The sequence below is a fragment of the Schistocerca nitens genome, chromosome 1, assembly GCF_023898315.1.
Source record: "Schistocerca nitens isolate TAMUIC-IGC-003100 chromosome 1, iqSchNite1.1, whole genome shotgun sequence".
Lineage (NCBI taxonomy): Eukaryota > Metazoa > Arthropoda > Insecta > Orthoptera > Acrididae > Schistocerca > Schistocerca nitens.
The window spans coordinates 88590240-88608807 of NC_064614.1; the positions used below are offsets into that span (position 1 = coordinate 88590240).

Below are 18568 nucleotides of genomic sequence, written 5' to 3' on the forward strand. Positions count from 1 at the left end.
CGTAGGTTTGCCTATTTCTTCCTCATTTGAATGAATATCTGGCATTAGGGCTACGAAGGGAAATGCAGGAAAAGGTCACGAAGAAAATATAGCTCGCGCCGGACTGGCGCCGGATTCAGGCAACGGCAAGTGGCATGTAGACTACGCCGTAGCTGCCGCCGAACTCCACTGCAGTCGGTCGGACTGCGCTCTACTGGGATTATAGCCGGGCAGCCAGCATCTTACCTGGCATGTGCTGCTTAAATCGTTTAAGTTACATGAAATTGGATATACGCATTTACCTAATGTTGTCCTCTGCGTTTTATCATAACCCTACGCAGTGAATTGTGAACAAAATAACCCCTACACCAGCCAATTCTTCGAGCCGTAGATATTTAGCGCACCCGTGCAAAACCGGGACAGGTCACTGGCGATAAATAAAGAAATAACTAAGAGTCAATATAGCTCGGATTACCAGCTTTCTACTTTTTAACCAATTGGACTTGGACAAGTCAGTTCACATTCCAAGTTAAGGAGATCCTAAATTATTAGGATCCGAAAAGATGTTATATATTAGTTAATCGTGTACTTACGCACAGTGGTTGCTTTGCACCTTCACCTTCGAATTTAGCGCACCCGACGACGTATCAGCCTCTGTGCAGTAGGTTCGTATCTGAAAATAATGAACACTCAGTGAGAAACGGAAGTGGATACTGCCACAGCACACTGTATTTAGTCTACATTTACACTCGGCAGACTGCCGCGGTGGTCTCGCGGTTCTAGGCGCGCAGTCCGGAACCGTGCGACTGCTACGGTCGCAGGTTCGAATCCTGCCTCGGGCATGGATGTTTGTGATGTCCTTAGGTTAGTTAGGTTTAAGTAGTTCTAAGTTCTAGGGGGCTAATGCCCACAGCAGTTGAGTCCCATAGTGCTCAGAGCCATTTGAACCAACTCGGCAGACTACAGCAACATGTTTAGCAGAGGGTACTTTTTAACGGTCATATATTAAAGCCAAGGGAAGTGTAATGGTGTCAAGTAGAAGCATTAATTTGAGGAAGAAATTCCTTAGAATGTTCGTTTGGAGCGCAACATTGCATGGTAGTGACTCATGGACGGTGAAACATGAACTGTGGTATAACCGCAACAGAAGTGAATCGAAGCATTTGAGATGTGATGCTACAGAAGAATGTTGAAAATTAGGTGGACTGATAAAGTAAAGAATGTGGAGGTTCTCCGCAGAAACGGCGAGGGAAGGCTTATATGAAAGACACTGACAAGGAGAAGGAACAGGATGTTAGGGCATCTGCTCAGACGCCAGGGAATAACTCCCATCGTACTAGAGGGAGCTGTAGACGGTAAAACCTGTAAGGGAAAACAGAGATTGTAGTACATGCAGCAAATATTTGACAACGTAGGATGCAAGTGCTACTCTGAGGGGGAGAGGTTGGCACAGGAGGGGAATTCGTTTCGGGTAGCATCAATAACGCCCATTCTTCCTGCAGAGCTGCTCGAAAGTCTTGGAGAGTCGTTGGTGGTTGCTGATGTGATGCAACCTCTCTCCTTAGTGCATCCCACACATGCTCTATGACATTCAAATCGGGAGATCGAGCAGGCCACGCCATGCGTGAAATATTTCCGTTTCCAAGACAACATCGCTACCTGCTCTCTATAAGGTCGAGCATTATCATCCATTAGTACGAAGTCTGAGTCCACATCACTTCGTAACACCGGCGTATGCGATCCCAAGTTGTCGGCACGATACCTGACACCAGTCAAACCTTGACCATTCACCCATACAATCTCTTGAAGAGGTGCACATAATCCCTGTCAACACCATTAGGGATCCTACTCGATATCGGTCTGTTTCCACAATGCTTGGGTCCCGAAATCGTGTTCCACGTTCCTTCCAGATGCGAATGCTTGGAGAATCACTCTCCGGACCAAATCGGAACTCATCTGTGAAAAAAACATTGACCCACTCTTCGACGTCCAAGAGGTATGTTGGTGATTCCAATGTATTCGTTCCCTTATGTGAAGACTAGGAGAAGGGATCGGTTGGTAGGACATGTTCTGAGACATCGAGGGATCACCAATTTAATATTGGAGGGCAGCGTGGAGGGTAAAAATCGAAGAGGGGGGCCAAGAGATGAATACACTAGGCAGATTCAGAAGGATGTAGGCTGCAGTAGGTACTGGGAGATGAAGAGGCTTGCACAGGATAGAGTGGCATGGAGAGCTGCATCAAACCAGTCTCAGGACTGAAGACCACAACAACAAACATGTGAAGACGCTTCAGAGGTACACATGCAACAGGTTTCCGACAGCAAACGCCACTCTGCCGAACGTTTCTGTCACCGTGTGTCTCGATACAACAAGTGGATGCTGCCAGGTCAAATGCCACTTGCCGTGCTGTACTAAGGCGATATCGTCGTGCCCTTACAGACAAATAACACTCCTCTCTTTCTGATATCACTCATGGTGGGTCCTGCCCTGGTCTTCGGGATACTGTTTCCGTCTCTATAAGTCGCCACATCCGAGAAACTTCAGAAAGATTCCCATTAAGCCATTGGGCCAAATCAGTTTGTGACTGTCCTGCTTCCATTCTTCTTATGGGCCTCCATCGCAGAGTGTCTGGTAGGCGTCTTCTTCGTGCCATACCGCCCCACCTGTGATTGTATCCACATATACTGGCCCGTTTGATAGTTGCCCTGACGTCATCGTTGGTGTGGTTGTCCGTCACCCGGACTGCCACCTCCCGTGCAGAACATAACTGTACAGACAACTGTTGACAGTTTGTATGATTATACCGTGAATTAGACGCAAGACGCGGAGATAGCGGTTTGTTGCTTTAATTTTGGACACTAGTGTAGATACAGATGCAGACGTAGAAGTAGATGTTGGTTGAACGGTATACGAAATGAAGATATTAGGAAATAACGAAACACAGAATGATTAAACAATAAAATATTGTAAGGTAGAAAGAATTGGGCCCATCAGCGACAAAGGATGGATAATACTAGACTCCCCAAGGCAGCAATTGATTACACGCCGAGGGGAATAAGTGATCCTGGACAACCCAGGACATGTTGGAGACAATTGTGAGGCCGGAACGTGAAGGAATTCCTAGCCCATGAAGTGCAGAAGAATAAGTAGAAGAAAAACAACAAAAAATCACGCTGTACCTCGTGAAAATCTGAGGGAAGGGTTCGGGTTTGGCGAATGCCCGCAGAAAGTTACCTTCTCTCATGTACAGTAGCAACAGGAACCCACTGGGCGCATTAACGCCCCGATTCCGCGACTCGAGGAGGCGAACCACACCCGGATCGAATTCGTCTCCAGGATTAGCTATGAGGGGTGGTGATGTGGGCAGCTTGGATCTACATCTACATCTACATCTACATGATTACTCAACTATTCACAATTAAGTGCCTGGCAGAGGGTTCAATGAACCACCTTCAAACTGTCTCTCTACCGTTCCACTCGCGAACGATGCGCGGGAAGAACGAACACATAATTTTTCTCTACGAATTCTGATTTCTCTCATTTTACGCTGATGATCATTTCTCCCTATGTAGATGGGTGCCAACAGAGTGTTTTCGCAATCGGAGGAGAATGAAATTTTTATGAGAAGATCCCGTCGCAACGAAAAGCGCCTTTGTTTTAATGATTGCCACTCCAATTCCCGTATCATGTTTGTGGTACTATCTCCCCTATTTCACGATAATTCAAAACGAGCTGCCCTTCTTTGTACTTTCTCGATGTCATCCGCCAGTCCCAGTTGATGCGGATCCCACACCGCACAGCAATACTCCAAAATAGGGCGGACAAGCGTGGTGTAGGCAGTTTCTTTAGTAGGCCTGTTCCACCTTCCAAGTGTTCTGCCAATGAATCGCAGTCTTTGGTTTGCTCTACCCACAACGTTATCTATGTGATCTTTCCAATTTAGGTTATTTGTAATTGCAATCCCTAAGTACCCGTATGTAGTTGAATTTACAGCCTTCAGATTTGACTGACTTATCGCGTAATCGAAATTTATCGCATTTCTGTTAGTGCTCATGTGATAACTTCACACTTCCCTTTATTCAGGGTCAATTGTCACTTTTAGCACCGTACAAATATCTTATCTAAATCATTTAGCAATTCGTTTTGGTCATCTGATGACTTTACAAGACGGTAAATGACAGCATCATCTGCAAACAATTTAAGACGGCTACTCAGATTGTCTCCTATGTCGTTAATATAGATCAGGAACAACAGAGGGCCTATGACACTTCCTTGGGGAACGCCAGATATTACTAATGTTTTACTCGATGACTTTCCGTCTGTTACTACGATCTGTGATCTTTGTAACAGGAAATTACGAATCCAGTCGTACAACTGAGGCGATATTCCGTTAGGCACGCAGTTTGGTTAGAAGACGCTTGTGAGGAACGGTGTCGAAAGCCTTCTGGAAATCCAAAAATATGGAATCAGTTTGACATTCCCGGTTGATAGCACTCATTACTTCATAAGTATAAAGAGCTAGTTGTGTTTCACAAGAACGATATTTTCTGAATCCGAGCTATGTGTGAATAAATCGTTTTCTTAGAGCCACTTTATAATGTTGGAAACCAGTATATGTTCCAAAAGCCTATTGCAAGTCGACGTTAGTGATATGGACCTGTACTTCAGCGGATTACTCCTATTTCCCATTTTGGGCATTGGTGTGACTTGAGCAATTTTCCAGTCTCTAGGTATGGATCTTTCTGTGAGCTAGCGGTTGTATATAACTGCTAAATATGGAGCTTTTGTATCAGCATACTCTGAAGGGAACCTGACCAGTATACAATCTGGACCGGAGGCCTTGCCTTTATTTAGTGATTTAAGCAGCTTTGTTACACCGAGGATATCTACTACTATGTTTCTCATCTGGGCAGTTGTTCTTGTTTGGAATTCTGGAATATTTACTTCGTCTTCATTGGTGAAGGAGTTTCGGAAAACCGTGTTTAATAACTCTGCTTTAGTAGCGCTGACATTAATGACTTCATCGTTGTTATCGCGCAGTGAAGGTATTGCTTGCGCCTTGCCACTGGTGTGCTTTATGTATGACCAGAATCTCTTTGGGTTTTCTGCCCTGATTCCGAGACAGAGTTTCGTTGTGGAAATTATTAAAGGCATCTCGCGTTGAAGTAAGCGCTATATTTAGGCGGTTTCCCACAGGTAAGTACTTGGCCGGTAACGAAGTCTCGCCTCAGATGCACGCTATGCAAACATTTAGAAAAACATTTTCAAACATGAAAATTAGATTCAGTCTACATGCAGAGATATGGGGTAGACTGGAGATCTCAGGAAGGGATCTGACATGCGGCTAACATTGCCAACACCCATGTAAACAGTTGTAATGCCGTTGAGAAGCGGGAAAAGGCAAAGAACAAGTTGGGTATTGCAAACAATGAAGTACGGAGGACGCGGTGTTACGTGGTTTGATTGGCTGGTTGATCTGGGGGAGGGAACCAAACAGCGAGGTCATCACTCCCGTAGGATTAGGGAGGGGTGGGGAAGGAAGTCTACCGTGCCCAACGATGCCTACATTTGCCTGAAGCGATTTAGGGAGATCACAGAAAACCTAAATTAGGATGACCGGACGCGGGTTTGAACCGTCGTCCTCCCGAATACGAGTCCAGTGTGCTAACTACTGCGCCACCTCGCTCGATCTCGTTGTTGGGACGTGGTCCCCTATAGTGCTTAAGAAAACATTAAACGCGGAAGGATATGAACACATTTTACAATACTGAGTACTGCGCGCAATAGAAGTCCAGTTCGGAGGCAATAACAGAGTACATGAACATGACAACGCACGTTCTCGTAAAGCAGTATCAGTGAGGCAATTATTTGTCGAAAATAACATCCCTGATATGCATTGCCGCGCCCGAGTTTCTGACACTTGTACTGATGATGACGATGATGATGATGTTTGGTTTGTAGGTCGCTCAACTGCGCGGTCATCAGCTCTTCGACAATGTCCCAATTTTTACATAGTCCTGCTTTTTTTTTTACACAGTCCCATCGAGCCACTGTCACGAGTGATGATGATGACGAAATGATGACAACACACACTCAGTCCCCGGACAGAGAAAATCCCTAACCCGGCCGGGAATCGAACTCGGGACACCGTGATTCCACTTGTACTAAGAGATACTTGTGCGGAGATGGAATATGTTGACATTTCTACAGAGGCCAGGACAATTAAAGTTAGGGGACCTCGGAACAGGGTATTCCAGAAGTGCAATACACCAGCTTGTCCGTCTTTACCAGCGATGTACTACTAGCAAAGGTCACTTCCTGCACTAGCAGCCCTGTCCGCACACCATTTCATTGACAGACGGATGTGGTGCATGGCTTTTTCTCAGAGTTCAGTACTGCATGTGACCTCTGATTGGCAAGTACTGTTCCTTATTCTAAATGCTGTGAAAAAGGAGTTCACCGAGACCATCAAAAGTAAACCTTCGTTGATTTACAACTGGCATCAGTATATGGTGGACTATAACAAGAATGAAGGTGTAACTTTCTGGGGTTGTGTAAAAGTGAGAAAGAATAAATACAAAGAGAGACTATCCATTAAAAAACAACACAGTATTAGGCAAAGACAGTCATACGTGCGAAAACGTATTGTAAGTGCAAAAAAGTGTGTAAAAGAAGATGCTACAATTTCATCCATTTACGTTGACGAACTTGCACTTTAAACGAGGCTACAACTTTCTGGGATTGTGTAAAAGTGAGAAAGAATAAATACAAAGAGCGACTATCCATCAAAAAGTAACACAGTATTAGGCAAAGGAAGTCACCCTTCTATTCGAAATGATACAGCAAATGAAGTGCGAAAATGTATTGTAAGTGCAAAAAAGCATGCAAAAAAGATACTACAATTCCATCCACTTACGTTGACAAAGTATTGCTTTAACCAAGGCTACGACTTAGTAACATCGTTACGATCACACGGAAGTGCGTGACAGTAACTGCATCGCATTAGGAGAAAATACATGGGACCCACACGAGATCCTGGAGATATATTCTTTCAAGGTAATAAATTGCTGATGAATGATGGCAGCAAACTTTTGTTTGCAGTTCACAACAGAAGACGGAATGAGAGCATATTGGTGTTCGTCACCAAAAAGAGAAAAAAATCATGTTTCTCAAGCTGTGAATCATTGTTTGTAGATGGAGCGTTCAAGAGTTCGAACAACTAGTTCGGACAGTTGTTTATACTTCACATCGATCTTACAAATTCTCGGGAAGAAGCAAACACTAGTCCAGTTGCCAATCCGTGCGGCTCCCCTCGTCGGAGACTCGAGTCCTCCCTCGGGCATGGGTGTGTGTGTTGTCCTTAGTTTAAGTTAGGTTAAGTAGCGTGTAGGTCTAGGGACCGATGACCTCAGCAAATTGGTCCCATAAGACCTTATCACAAATTTCCATTTCCAGTTGCCTACGTTTCGCTACCGACCTAAAAGCGAGAAACATGTCGTCTTTTTATTTAATTACTAAAATCAACGTGCTTGGATGGAATCCTGCTTCTCTTACGATGACATCGAAAACTGCTATCGTCCAATCAGCAAGAACTATCTGTTCCTAAAACATCGATTATGGGTTGCAGTATTCATTTCAAACAAAGCTAGTAGAAAAAAAGCTCAGTGTTGCTTCTGTTATGACTTCCTTGCACGTTGTCTGGCTCTTTAGTGGATACAGAAGCGAGGAACAGATGCTGTTCTGGAACAGGGAATTCAGATAATAATTTGTTCTACGTGTAATATCAAATAGCAAATATAATACATAATTTTGTTGCTGTAGCTGCAGCGTCAGTTGCTGACAGTAGATCTGAATCTAGAAATATATACAAATACAGAAAATTTATAAATCTGTCAGTCTTCAATACAATGTCTAGTCAAAAGATGTCGAGCCCTGGCCACTATGAAAGTCTCTAAATGTTATTCAAATGCCAAATACAGTACATAAAGAGGGGTCAATGCCAGAATGTTCGAACTTAAATACATCCGCCGCTGGAGCTCCGGAGAGGAGATGTTTGCACTCATTGGCAGCGGTATAATCGTTCACAGTAGCCCCCTCGTGCCGCCGTTGCGGCTGTAGGAAACGCGGAGGCGTAACTGGCTGCTCGCGTATCTGAAAGTGGGGCCGACACCACAACTTCCCATGAGGAAAACGAGTAAATACACTTTTACATACGAATGCGTTCAGGTGTATCATATCTCTAAGGCTGCTCAGCTGAGTGGTAACGTGCTTCCCTGCCATGCAGCGGCCCTAGGTTCGATTCCGGGCCAGGTTGTAGACCCTCTCCGCTCGTGGACTGGGTGTTGTGTTGTCCCCATCATCCTGACGTCATCATCATCACTTCCGCAGACGGGGCCTCCAGGCCATCAGTATTTCATTTTTTGTAGCATACCTTCCCTTGGAAATGTTGCATGATGGCTGGCTGTCAAATGAGGAGAGCACATCTGCAGATCAAAATCTTCAGAACTTTACGACTATTTCTGGACGAGTGGCTCGAAGTGGAACTGCTGTGGAAGGCGCCATTGCTCTATATCATTTTATTATTTTAAAAGTTTCCATATCTTTGACTCTTCGTCGAGTAGATTCCAGAGACACTTCTGCGCGCAATCCAAACTTCGCTGTAGTCATTTTCGTTCTTCACGGTTACTATCAGAAACACAAAAGATGAGGTCATCGTTTTATGAGCCCCTACTTCTGCGACAGATGCTACCTAGACCGTACGTGAATATCAGAGGTTATTGAATTGATTAGATAATGCGTATCTTGAGAATTAATTCAAGAACAATGCTTTATTTATCTTTGCGATGTAGCGCTGCGGATCGCATTGGCTGATGCAAGTTTTATTGTCAATAAGATCATATGTAATTGTTATTGAATATTGGTGTGAATTATTTACTTGTCCTCATCACTGAAATACTTAAAACAGGAAAGATATTATCTAGAAAAAGTTGAATAAATGTAAATTTCATATACAGCTTTGTCATCTTATTTGGAAGGCAGAATTTTATAGTCAGTACTCAAACAAAATTTTATTTTGGTGATATAGGGACCTGCTACAAGTGTCGAATATTAAGGCCTACAATAATTAGTCTTTTCCAATGCCATTTACCGCCAGGCAAGACGAATGTTATTCACATACTGAATACTAAGAGCCGCAAGTAAAGCACTTGTGGAAACAAGTCGTATTACATCCTTGTTCTTTCCTACAAGGAAAACGCGTAAATATACGGTTACATAAAAAACATTATAATAGTACCTGGCAAGCGCTGTTATACGAGGGCTATTCGGAAAGTAAGAACGATAGGTCGCGAAATGGAAACCACACTGAAAATCAAAACTGTTTTATTCGCAACAGTTAGCTACAACTTCCAGCTACATAGTCGCCGATCCGTTTGTCGTAGCGTTGTACCAACTTTACAATACCCTAATTATAGAAGGCAGCCGCCAGTGCTTTCCAACAATTCTCTACGCTGACCTACAGCTCGTTGTCTGTGCCAAAATGCTGTTTTCGTAGCCAGCGGTTCATGTGACCAGAGATGAAACTCAGAGGGAGACAATTTACGGGCTGTATTGTGGGTAATCTAACATTTCCAACTGAAAACGATGCAGGAGCATCTTCATTGCCCCTTCAGAATGCGGCTGAGAATTGTCTTGAAGAAGAAAACGCACGACAGTTATGTAATGTTGGCTGCATAGCTTAAGGCGAAATTTCTCACCAGGCCCTCGTACTTGGCGGGAGACACTATTGTTCTAGGTATCTTTATGTGCTCCCTGTGTGCTCAGAACTAGAAAGAACGACGTAACGCGATCAATGGGCATACTAGAGACACTGCCCAACACACCTGCGCAAAACTCAGTCGGATTTTCACTGTGGTTTCTGTTTCGCGACAGATCGTTCCTTACTTTTCGAATAACCCTCGTCATATCCGAAAACCTAAATTTTCTGGATTTATACGAATATTTCCGAAACAGTGGCTCCATAATGAGCAAATGCCAAAAGACATGTGGATTTGCAGTGGAAGGCGCCATTGCTCTGACAACGTCTCCGAAGGATGGAACGGAAGGATAAATACCTTAGTATCAAAAGTTCACCCAAACGTTTACTCATTAGTAAAAAACTTCACCATTTTTACCGATTAATTTTAAATTTCGATGGGAAAAGAAGAAAGAAAGCAGTAATGATGATTGAAGAAACTTCTGCATAGGCTTTAAAAAGACTCCATGTGGACGCCAACATGAAATCATTTATGACTTGCGTGACCTAGTGCGTAGTGAAGAGAACGTCACAACCACTGTAGATGACGTAAATATTGAAAAGTAATTTACGTCATACTTATTGGCAATTTTGTAAATGTGTTTAATGGAGGACAAAATAAGACTGCCCTCTCGTGGTTTTCCTAGGAAACGGACGAAGTCAGCTGAATGTCTCTTGCAATTTGAAAAATATCAGCTAATGAAGACCACCTCAATGGCCATTCTTCTCCTAGGGAGTCATCGTAGCATTCCCCTTGAGAGACTCTATGAATAAAAATCGGTGTGGTTGGACACTGAGCACTAAATCGTTGCAGTGGTAGTGCAGGCATATGTAATGCAAACTTAGGTTGGCGCCTAAGTTCATAGCGTTTTTCCAAAAGTTTAATGAACACAATAATACACAACAGGGAGTTTAGTCACCAGTAATATATCCTCCTTCAATATTTACAACAGTATGCCAACGGTGGGGTAACTTCTAAATTCCGTACGTGGTTTTGAGGCGAAGAACTCGTTGAACCACGTTCGGAGCGAATTTTCATTCGGAAGGAAGTTAACTGAAGGTTGTTCGATAAAAAGCGGGAAAGGTGAAAATCTGACAGCGCCAAATTAGGTGAATAGGATATGAGGAATGATTTCCAACCCAACTCCTGTATAGTGCTTTGTGTCAATCTAGCACAGGGCTCCACAACATACGTGCTCGCGGAGCAAGCTGTGAGCAGCAAGGTGCGAGCACGGAGCAGCGCGAGCAAGCTACCCCCACTACCGGACCAGAGCGGAGAGTGGGGAAACGTGGGGCACACAACAGCTGCCGCCAGTCAATGTAAATCGGCGGCCATCTGCAGGGATATCACTCACGAATTATTACTGCGACAAATGAAACAAATAAAGGAGAATGTACACATGCCACATAATTTTATTAGCTTAGTGTATGCCTCTACATTCGCATTAATTTGTGAACTGTTACACAATAAAAGGTGTCACTGAAGTGTCGGATTCTCGGTTATCTTGTACTTTTTGCCCTTTACAATTGCGTCTATGTTCGGAGTAATTGTTCTTGTGCATTTTAGGCGCAGCGTGCAGTTTAAATTTCGATCAGACAATGCGTTTCTCAGGCGCGTCTTGTTACATTTCATCGCAGAGAACAGTTTTTCACAAACATACGTGGAACCGAACATTGATATTATTGTAGCCGCCAGTTTGTGCAAACGAGGAAATCTATCCTGAGGGAAGTGTCTGTAGAATTCCAAAATGTTTTTCTTGTTCTGAAATTTGTCTCTGTATTCTCTGTCACACTGCAGGTCAATAATTTCTTGCTGCAGCTCAGGACGAATCTATTCGCTGAATATGGAGAGAACAGATCAAAATCACTGTCTAGTGCTGTCAGATCTTGAAAGCGCTGATACAACTAAACTATGTGAGTAATGTTCAGTCTTTGTGGACATCTTGCATGGATGATAATTTAGGAAAATGAGCTAGGTTTCCTGTTTCCAGCTGACTCACCCAAAGAGTCAATTTGATTTTAAAAGCTCATATTTGATCTATGAAATGAGTAATTAGCAGATGTTTGCCTTGTAGTAAAATGTTCAAAGCATTCAGATGGCTAGTTAAATCTGCTAAGAACGCGAGATCACATTGAAACGTGCGCGCGCATTTCCCCTCCCTCCCCTCCCTCCCTACTCCGTGACCTTGCACCTGCTCGCGAGCACGTGCCTGGGCAGACGCGAGTACTCGCGCTCAAAACCGGCCAGTTGTTAAGCCCTGATCTAGCAGAATGCAGGTGGGCGTTACCATGGAGCAGCATCGCTTCACGCAGTCTTGAACTGCGTCTGCGAGACGTCTCAGTTGTTGATAATAAGTGTCAGCAATGATGGTTATTCCTCGGGGAAGGAATTAGTACATCACACCAGAGTCATGACATCAACTTTTGTGGATGCTCGTAGATATGCGAACGAGGAGTTGTTGTTTTGTTTGGGCTCAACCTTTCCCTTGTTTTAGCATGTGGACACCATTTCTCATCACCACTAACGATGCACGATAGGAATGGCGGTGTTGTTCACGGGCCAGTTGACGTGACCAAGCAGAGAGGCAAGTGTGACCACCCACAGGTTTCTGTGATTTTGGCTTAGAGCATATGGTACCCACACACCCGATTTTTGAACCTTCCCCAATGGATGCAAATGTGCCACGTTGGTGGAATGATCACATTTCGACACATTCTACAGTTTCGAGTACAGTGACAGATCATTGTAGAGAAATGCGTTTAAACGATCTCCATCACACACCGAAGGTCTTCTGAACGTGGAAGGCCACTAATGTCAAAACAATCCTTCTTAAAATTACAATACCTTTTTTTCTGCCATGCTCTGTCCAACGGCATGATCTCCATAAACGGCGCAAATGTTGCTGGCTGCTTCCGCTGCTACCATCCTTCTATCGAACTCACTCAGAAGAATATGTCGGAAATTATATGATTTCTCCACTTGGCTCTTCATTTTCTAGCCAACACAGCTCCACCCAATATCTCCAGGTGATAAAAATGCCAATATGTAGGCTCAAATACCAACAGTGAAGCACAAATAAGATATCCTTAAATAAACCCACCCCCCATGAACCATGGACCTTGCCGTTGGTGGGGAGGCTTGCGTGCCTCAACGATACAGGTAGCCGTACCGTAGGTGCAACCACAACGGAGGGGTATCTGTTGAGAGGCCAGACAAACATATGGTTCCTGAAAGGGGCAGCAGCCTTTTCAGTAGTTGCAGGGGCAACAGTCTGGATGATTGACTGATCTGGCCTTGTAACACTAACCAAAATGGCCTTGCTGTGCTGGTACTGCGAACGGCTGAAAGCAAGGGGAAACTGTAAGGTGTCAGGCAAATCCAACACCTTCCATGAATACCCTGACATGATAAGAAAATCCAGTAGTATGTCACATAGCTCCGAATAAATCGTGACATTAAATTAACCAAAGTAATACGAGTAACGAGTGAGCAAATGGAATACTACAGACTAACACAAGAATGTCTAAATGCATGTCATACCTTCCCACCGTGAGACAGACGCAGTTCCGAGGGGAGAAACGAGAACAGAAGCCGAGAGCAGAACCGAGTTAAGCGAGAAGGCCCTACGATAAGGGACGGACACCCAAGTCGCCAGCTAACCGCTAGGACCACCCCCCAGCCCACGTTAAAAGCCAGAGCCCTCCAGAAAAACAGTATAGATCTTACGATAACACAAAAAGGACTACCCCAGCCGCAAGTTTTAGCGTGAGACTTTTTCGCGTCTCTGTTACGTCAGGACCACCCCCCAGCCCATGTTAAAAGATAGAGCCATCCAGAAGAACAGTATAGATCTTACGATAACACTAAAAGGACCACACCAGCTGCAAGTTTTCGCGTGAGACTTTTTCGCGTCTCTGTTACGTTGCAAACTTTAAAAACATTGCCCCACCATGAAAAGTACAACGTTTCTCATTGGATAGACAGAATTTTTGTAGGCGGAGCTTAAGGTTAACATTGAGACCCTGATTGGTCAGATGAAAACACTGCCAGATAGTTTTTTAAAACCAACTTTGGTAAATTGTAGTAAGAAGAAGTTAGGAAAGAGTTGCTTCCGAGACGGCGAGGTGAGCGGAGCTGTGCTGCCCACCACCCCCTGACGAACACCGACAAGGTAATGAACGCACGCGATGCCACATAACAGCGCATAAAGCTTCACTCAGAACTGCAGAAGTCTCATCTGTTACACTCCCTTTTTGCATAATACTAGTGTCGATCGTCAATTAAAGCTCATGGTGTTCACATTTGCCACTTGAAGTAAAAATCTGAAACGCGATGATTTTTCTGTTATATAGTTATTGAGAAGCCACATCAGCCACTGTAATTTACGACAAGTTAGATAAGTAATTAAAGATAATTGAGGGTCACTGTAGACCATTTTGATAGATTTCTCTCTTGTGAAACTTAATTTAAAACCTAGATTATAGATTTGATATGGCATAGGTCATCGTTCGATACATTATAGAACTTGGAAACCCACTCAGGGAATATTCGTTCACATTTTTGTTGAACGCAGTTGGTTTTTATCATCCTGTATTAAAACATTTCCTTTTATCAATACTGCAATTTATAAACAATGTTTTGTGAGTAGAATAAAATTTCCAATGGGAAACCTAACTGCTTTCTCGACGTTATTTTACCAGCTAACTAAAAATAGGAAATCCTTGAACCCCTTCCACTTAATTTAGTTAGTATTAAGATTCTTTTACAGGGAGTGCAGTGGAGCTGACGCTGAAATCATTAAGTATTTGGTTATATCATCGCTAGTCTCACTGAACTCTTCTGAACTCTACATGTCATGTGTGGTCTGGCGTCTCCTTACCAGCAACAGGTCCCAGGTTCAAACTAGTCAATTCCCTAAAGCGCGAAAGTGGTAGGGAGACACGATATAGAACAACAGACACCACGCAGAATGTTAGAAAACTACAGCCGCAATTTTTCCCGAGTGAATGCAGCTTTACTGTATGGTTAAATGATGATGGCGTCCTCTTGGGTAAAATATTCCGGAGGTAAAATAGTCCCCCATTCGAATCTCCGGGCGAGGACTACTCAAGTGGACGTCGTTATCAGGAGAAAGAAAACTGGCGTTCTACGGATCGGAGAGTGGAATGTCAGATCCCTTAATCGGGCAGGTAGGTTAGAAAATTTAAAAAGGGAAATGGATAGGTTAAAGTTAGATATAGTGGGAATTAGTGAAGTTTGGTGGCAGGAGGAACAAGACTTCTGGTCAGGTGAATACAGGGTTATAAATACAAAATCAAATAGGGGTAATGCAGGAGTAGGTTTAATAATGAATAAAAAAACAGTGCGGGTAAGCTACTACAAACAGCATAGTGAACGTATTATTGTGGCCAAGATAGACACGAAGCCCATGCCTACTACAGTAGTACAAGTTTATATGCCAACTAGCTCTGCAGATGACGAAGAAATTGAAGAAATGTATGATGAGATAAAAGAAATTATTCAGATAGTGAAGGGAGACGAAAATTTAATAGTCATGGGTGACTGGAATTCGAGAGTAGGGAAAGGGAGAGAAGGAAACATAATAGGTGAATATGGATTTGGAGTAAGAAATGAAAGAGGAAGCCGTCTGGTAGAATTTTGCACAGAGCATAACTTACTCATAGCTAACACTTGGTTCAAGACTCATAAAAGAAGGTTGTATACATGGAAGAACCCTGGAGATACTAAAAGGTATCAGATAGATTATATAATGGTAAGACAGAGATTTAGGAACCAGGTTCTAAATTGTAAGACATTTCCAGGCGCAGATGTGGACTCTGATCACAATCTATTGGTCATGAACTGTATATTAAAACTGAAGAAATTGCAAAAAGGTGGGAATTTAAGGGGCTGGGACCTGAATAAACTGACTAAACCAGAGGTTGTACAGAGCTTCAGGGAGAGCATAAGGGAACAATTGACAGGAATGGGGCAAAGAAATACAGTAGAAGAACAATGGGTAGCTCTGAGGGACGAAGTAGTGAAGGCAGCAGAGGATCAAGTAGGCAAAAAGACGAGGGCTAGTAGAAATCCTTGGGTAACAGACGAAATATTGAATTTAATTGATGAAAGGAGAAAATATAAAAATGCAGTAAATGAATAAGGCAAAAAGGAATACAAACGTCTCGAAAATGAGATCGGCAGGAAGTGCTAAATGGTTGAACAGGCATGACTAGAGGACAAATGTAAGGATTTAGAGGCTTATCTCACTAGGAGTAAGATAGATACGGCCTACAGGAGAATTAAAGAGACCTTTGGAGAAAAGAGAGCCACTTGTATGAATATCAAGAACTCAGATTGAAACCCAGTTCTATGCAAAGAAGGGAAAGCAGGAAGGTAGAAGGAGTATACAGAGGGTATATATAAGGGCTTTGTACTTGAGGACAATATTATGGAAATGGAAGAGGATGTAGATGAAGACGAAATAGGAGATATGATACTGCGTGAAGAGTTTGACAGAGCACTGAAAGACCTAAGTCGAAACAAGCCTGGGGAGTAGACGACATTCCTTTAGAACTACTAACAGCCTTGGGAGAGCCAGTCCTGACAAAGCTCTACCACCTGGTGAGCAAATTGTATGAGACAGGCAAAATACCCTCAGACTTCAAGAAGAATATAACAATTCCAATCCCAAAGAAAGCAGGTGTTGACAGATGTGAAAATTACCGAACTATCAGTTTAATAAGTCACGGCTGCAAAATACTAACGCGAATTCTTTACAGAGGAATGGAAAAACTTCTAGAAGCCAGCCTCGGGGAAGATCAGTTTGGATTCCGTAGAAATGTTGGAACACGTGAGGCAATACTGACCCTACGACTTATTTAGAAAATAGATTAAGGAAAGACAAACCTACGTTTCTAGCATTTGTAGACTTAGAGAAAGCTTTTGATAATGTTGACTGGAATACTCTCTTTCAAATTTTAAAGGTGGCAGGGGTAAAATACAGGGAGCGAAAGGCTATTTACAATTTGTACAGAAACCAGATGGCAGTTATAAGAGTCGAGGGACATGAAAGGGAAGCAGTGGTTGGGAAGAGAGTGAGACAGGGTTGTAGCCTCTCCCCGATGTTATTCAATCTGTATATTGAGCAAGCAGTAACGAAAACAAAAGAAAAATTTGGAGTAGGAATTAAAATCCAGGGAGAAGAAATAAAAACTTTGAGGTTCGCCGATAACATTGTAATTGTGTCAGAGACAGCAAAGGACTTGGAAGAGCAGTTGAACGGAATGGACAGTGTCTTGAAAGGAGGATATAAGATGAACATCAACAAAAGCAAAACGAGGATAATGGAATGTAGTCGACTTAATTCGGGTGATGCTGAGGGAATTAGATTAGGAAATGAGACACTTAAAGTAGTAAAGGAGTTCTGCTATTTGGGGAGCAAAATTACTGATGATGGTCGAAGTAGAGAGGATGTAAAATGTAGAGTGGCAATGGCAAGGAAAGCGTTTCTGAAGAAGAGAAATTTGTTTACATCGAATATAGATTTAAGCGTCAGGAAGTCGTTTCTGAAAGTATTTGTAGGGAGTGTAGCCATGTATGGAAGTGAAACATGGACGATAAATAGTTTAGACAAGAAGAGAATGGAAGGTTTCGAAATGTGTTGCTACAGAAGAATGCTGAAGATTAGATGGGTAGATCACGTAACTATTGAGGAGGTATTGAATAGGATTGGGGAGAAGAGAAGTTTGTGGCACAACTTGACTAGAAGAAGGTATCGGTTGGTAGGACATGTTCTGAGGCATCAAGGGATCACAAATTTAGCATTGGAGGGCAGCGTGGAGGGTAAAAATCGTAGAGGGAGACCAAGAGATGAATACACTAAGCAGATTCAGAAGGATGTAGGTTGCAGTAGGTACTGAGAGATGAAGAGGCTTCCACAGGATAGAGTAGCATGGAGAGCTGCATCAAACCAGTCTCAGGACTGAAGACCACGACAACAACAACAAATAAACCCACAACAATTCGATTACCAACACTCAAAACTAGAAATAAGCAATAAGCTACATAATCATGAACTTATCTAAGACCATTTATCCTTTCACTGTCCGTCCGTTGTTTTTTTTTTTGTGATATGTTACAATACGGCATCATCGGTCAATTGCGGTCTGACTGTGTTGGTGAGGCAGTAAATTTATCCTCAGGGCAGTGACTGCGTCACTGCAATTCACTTTGGAGGTGTGGCGGTGGGACTTGTAGTCTCGTACCACCCTCTGACGGTGACAGTATCACGTGAGTCAGGCAGAAAAATGTAGCCTAACGTGGGCAGGTATGGTCGGAAAGTACTGGACGTAGAATGGGGACTAGTCCCGCCAAAGGATGCGTCCGTGGTGGGTGTGTCAGGCCTATCGTTAGCCATGGTCGGAGTCCGATTCCTCTAGGATGGTTCGGGGAACCGGATGTCGATGCCAGCGGCGTGGAAGTGTGGTCCCAACGTGGCGTAACCCATAGACAGTGTCCCGCAAGGCATCCACTTTCTCATAGAGCCGCGGCGCGTTGTTGCGTATAGTTGTCTTTAGGAGGACGAAATCCGCTTCCTTGTGGAGAGTGACAATTCTCGTGAGTGGCGGGGCGTGCAGGCTCCACCTGAGCATCTCGTTCTGCAGGCGCTGTAACGTCCGCATCCTGGTGACACAAATCGCGACCCATGAAGCAGATCCATACGCGATGACAGGCAGGATAACTGTTCTGTAAATACGGAGGTTAGTACGCCGGTTAATATCCGTTCGCTT

The 18568-nt window shown here is 43.5% G+C and overlaps 1 protein-coding gene across 2 annotated transcripts in view; it reads right to left on the reverse strand.

Moving 5' to 3' along the window:
- The window catches only part of LOC126241393 (scoloptoxin SSD14-like), a 483336-nt gene that overhangs the window by 311096 nt on the left and 153672 nt on the right, over positions 1-18568 (reverse strand). For both annotated transcript variants that reach the window (XM_049948003.1, XM_049948004.1), the window contains exon 2: positions 573-652. The gene's annotated coding sequence lies outside the window, so the exon portion shown is untranslated. The remainder of the gene's footprint in view (positions 1-572; positions 653-18568) is intronic.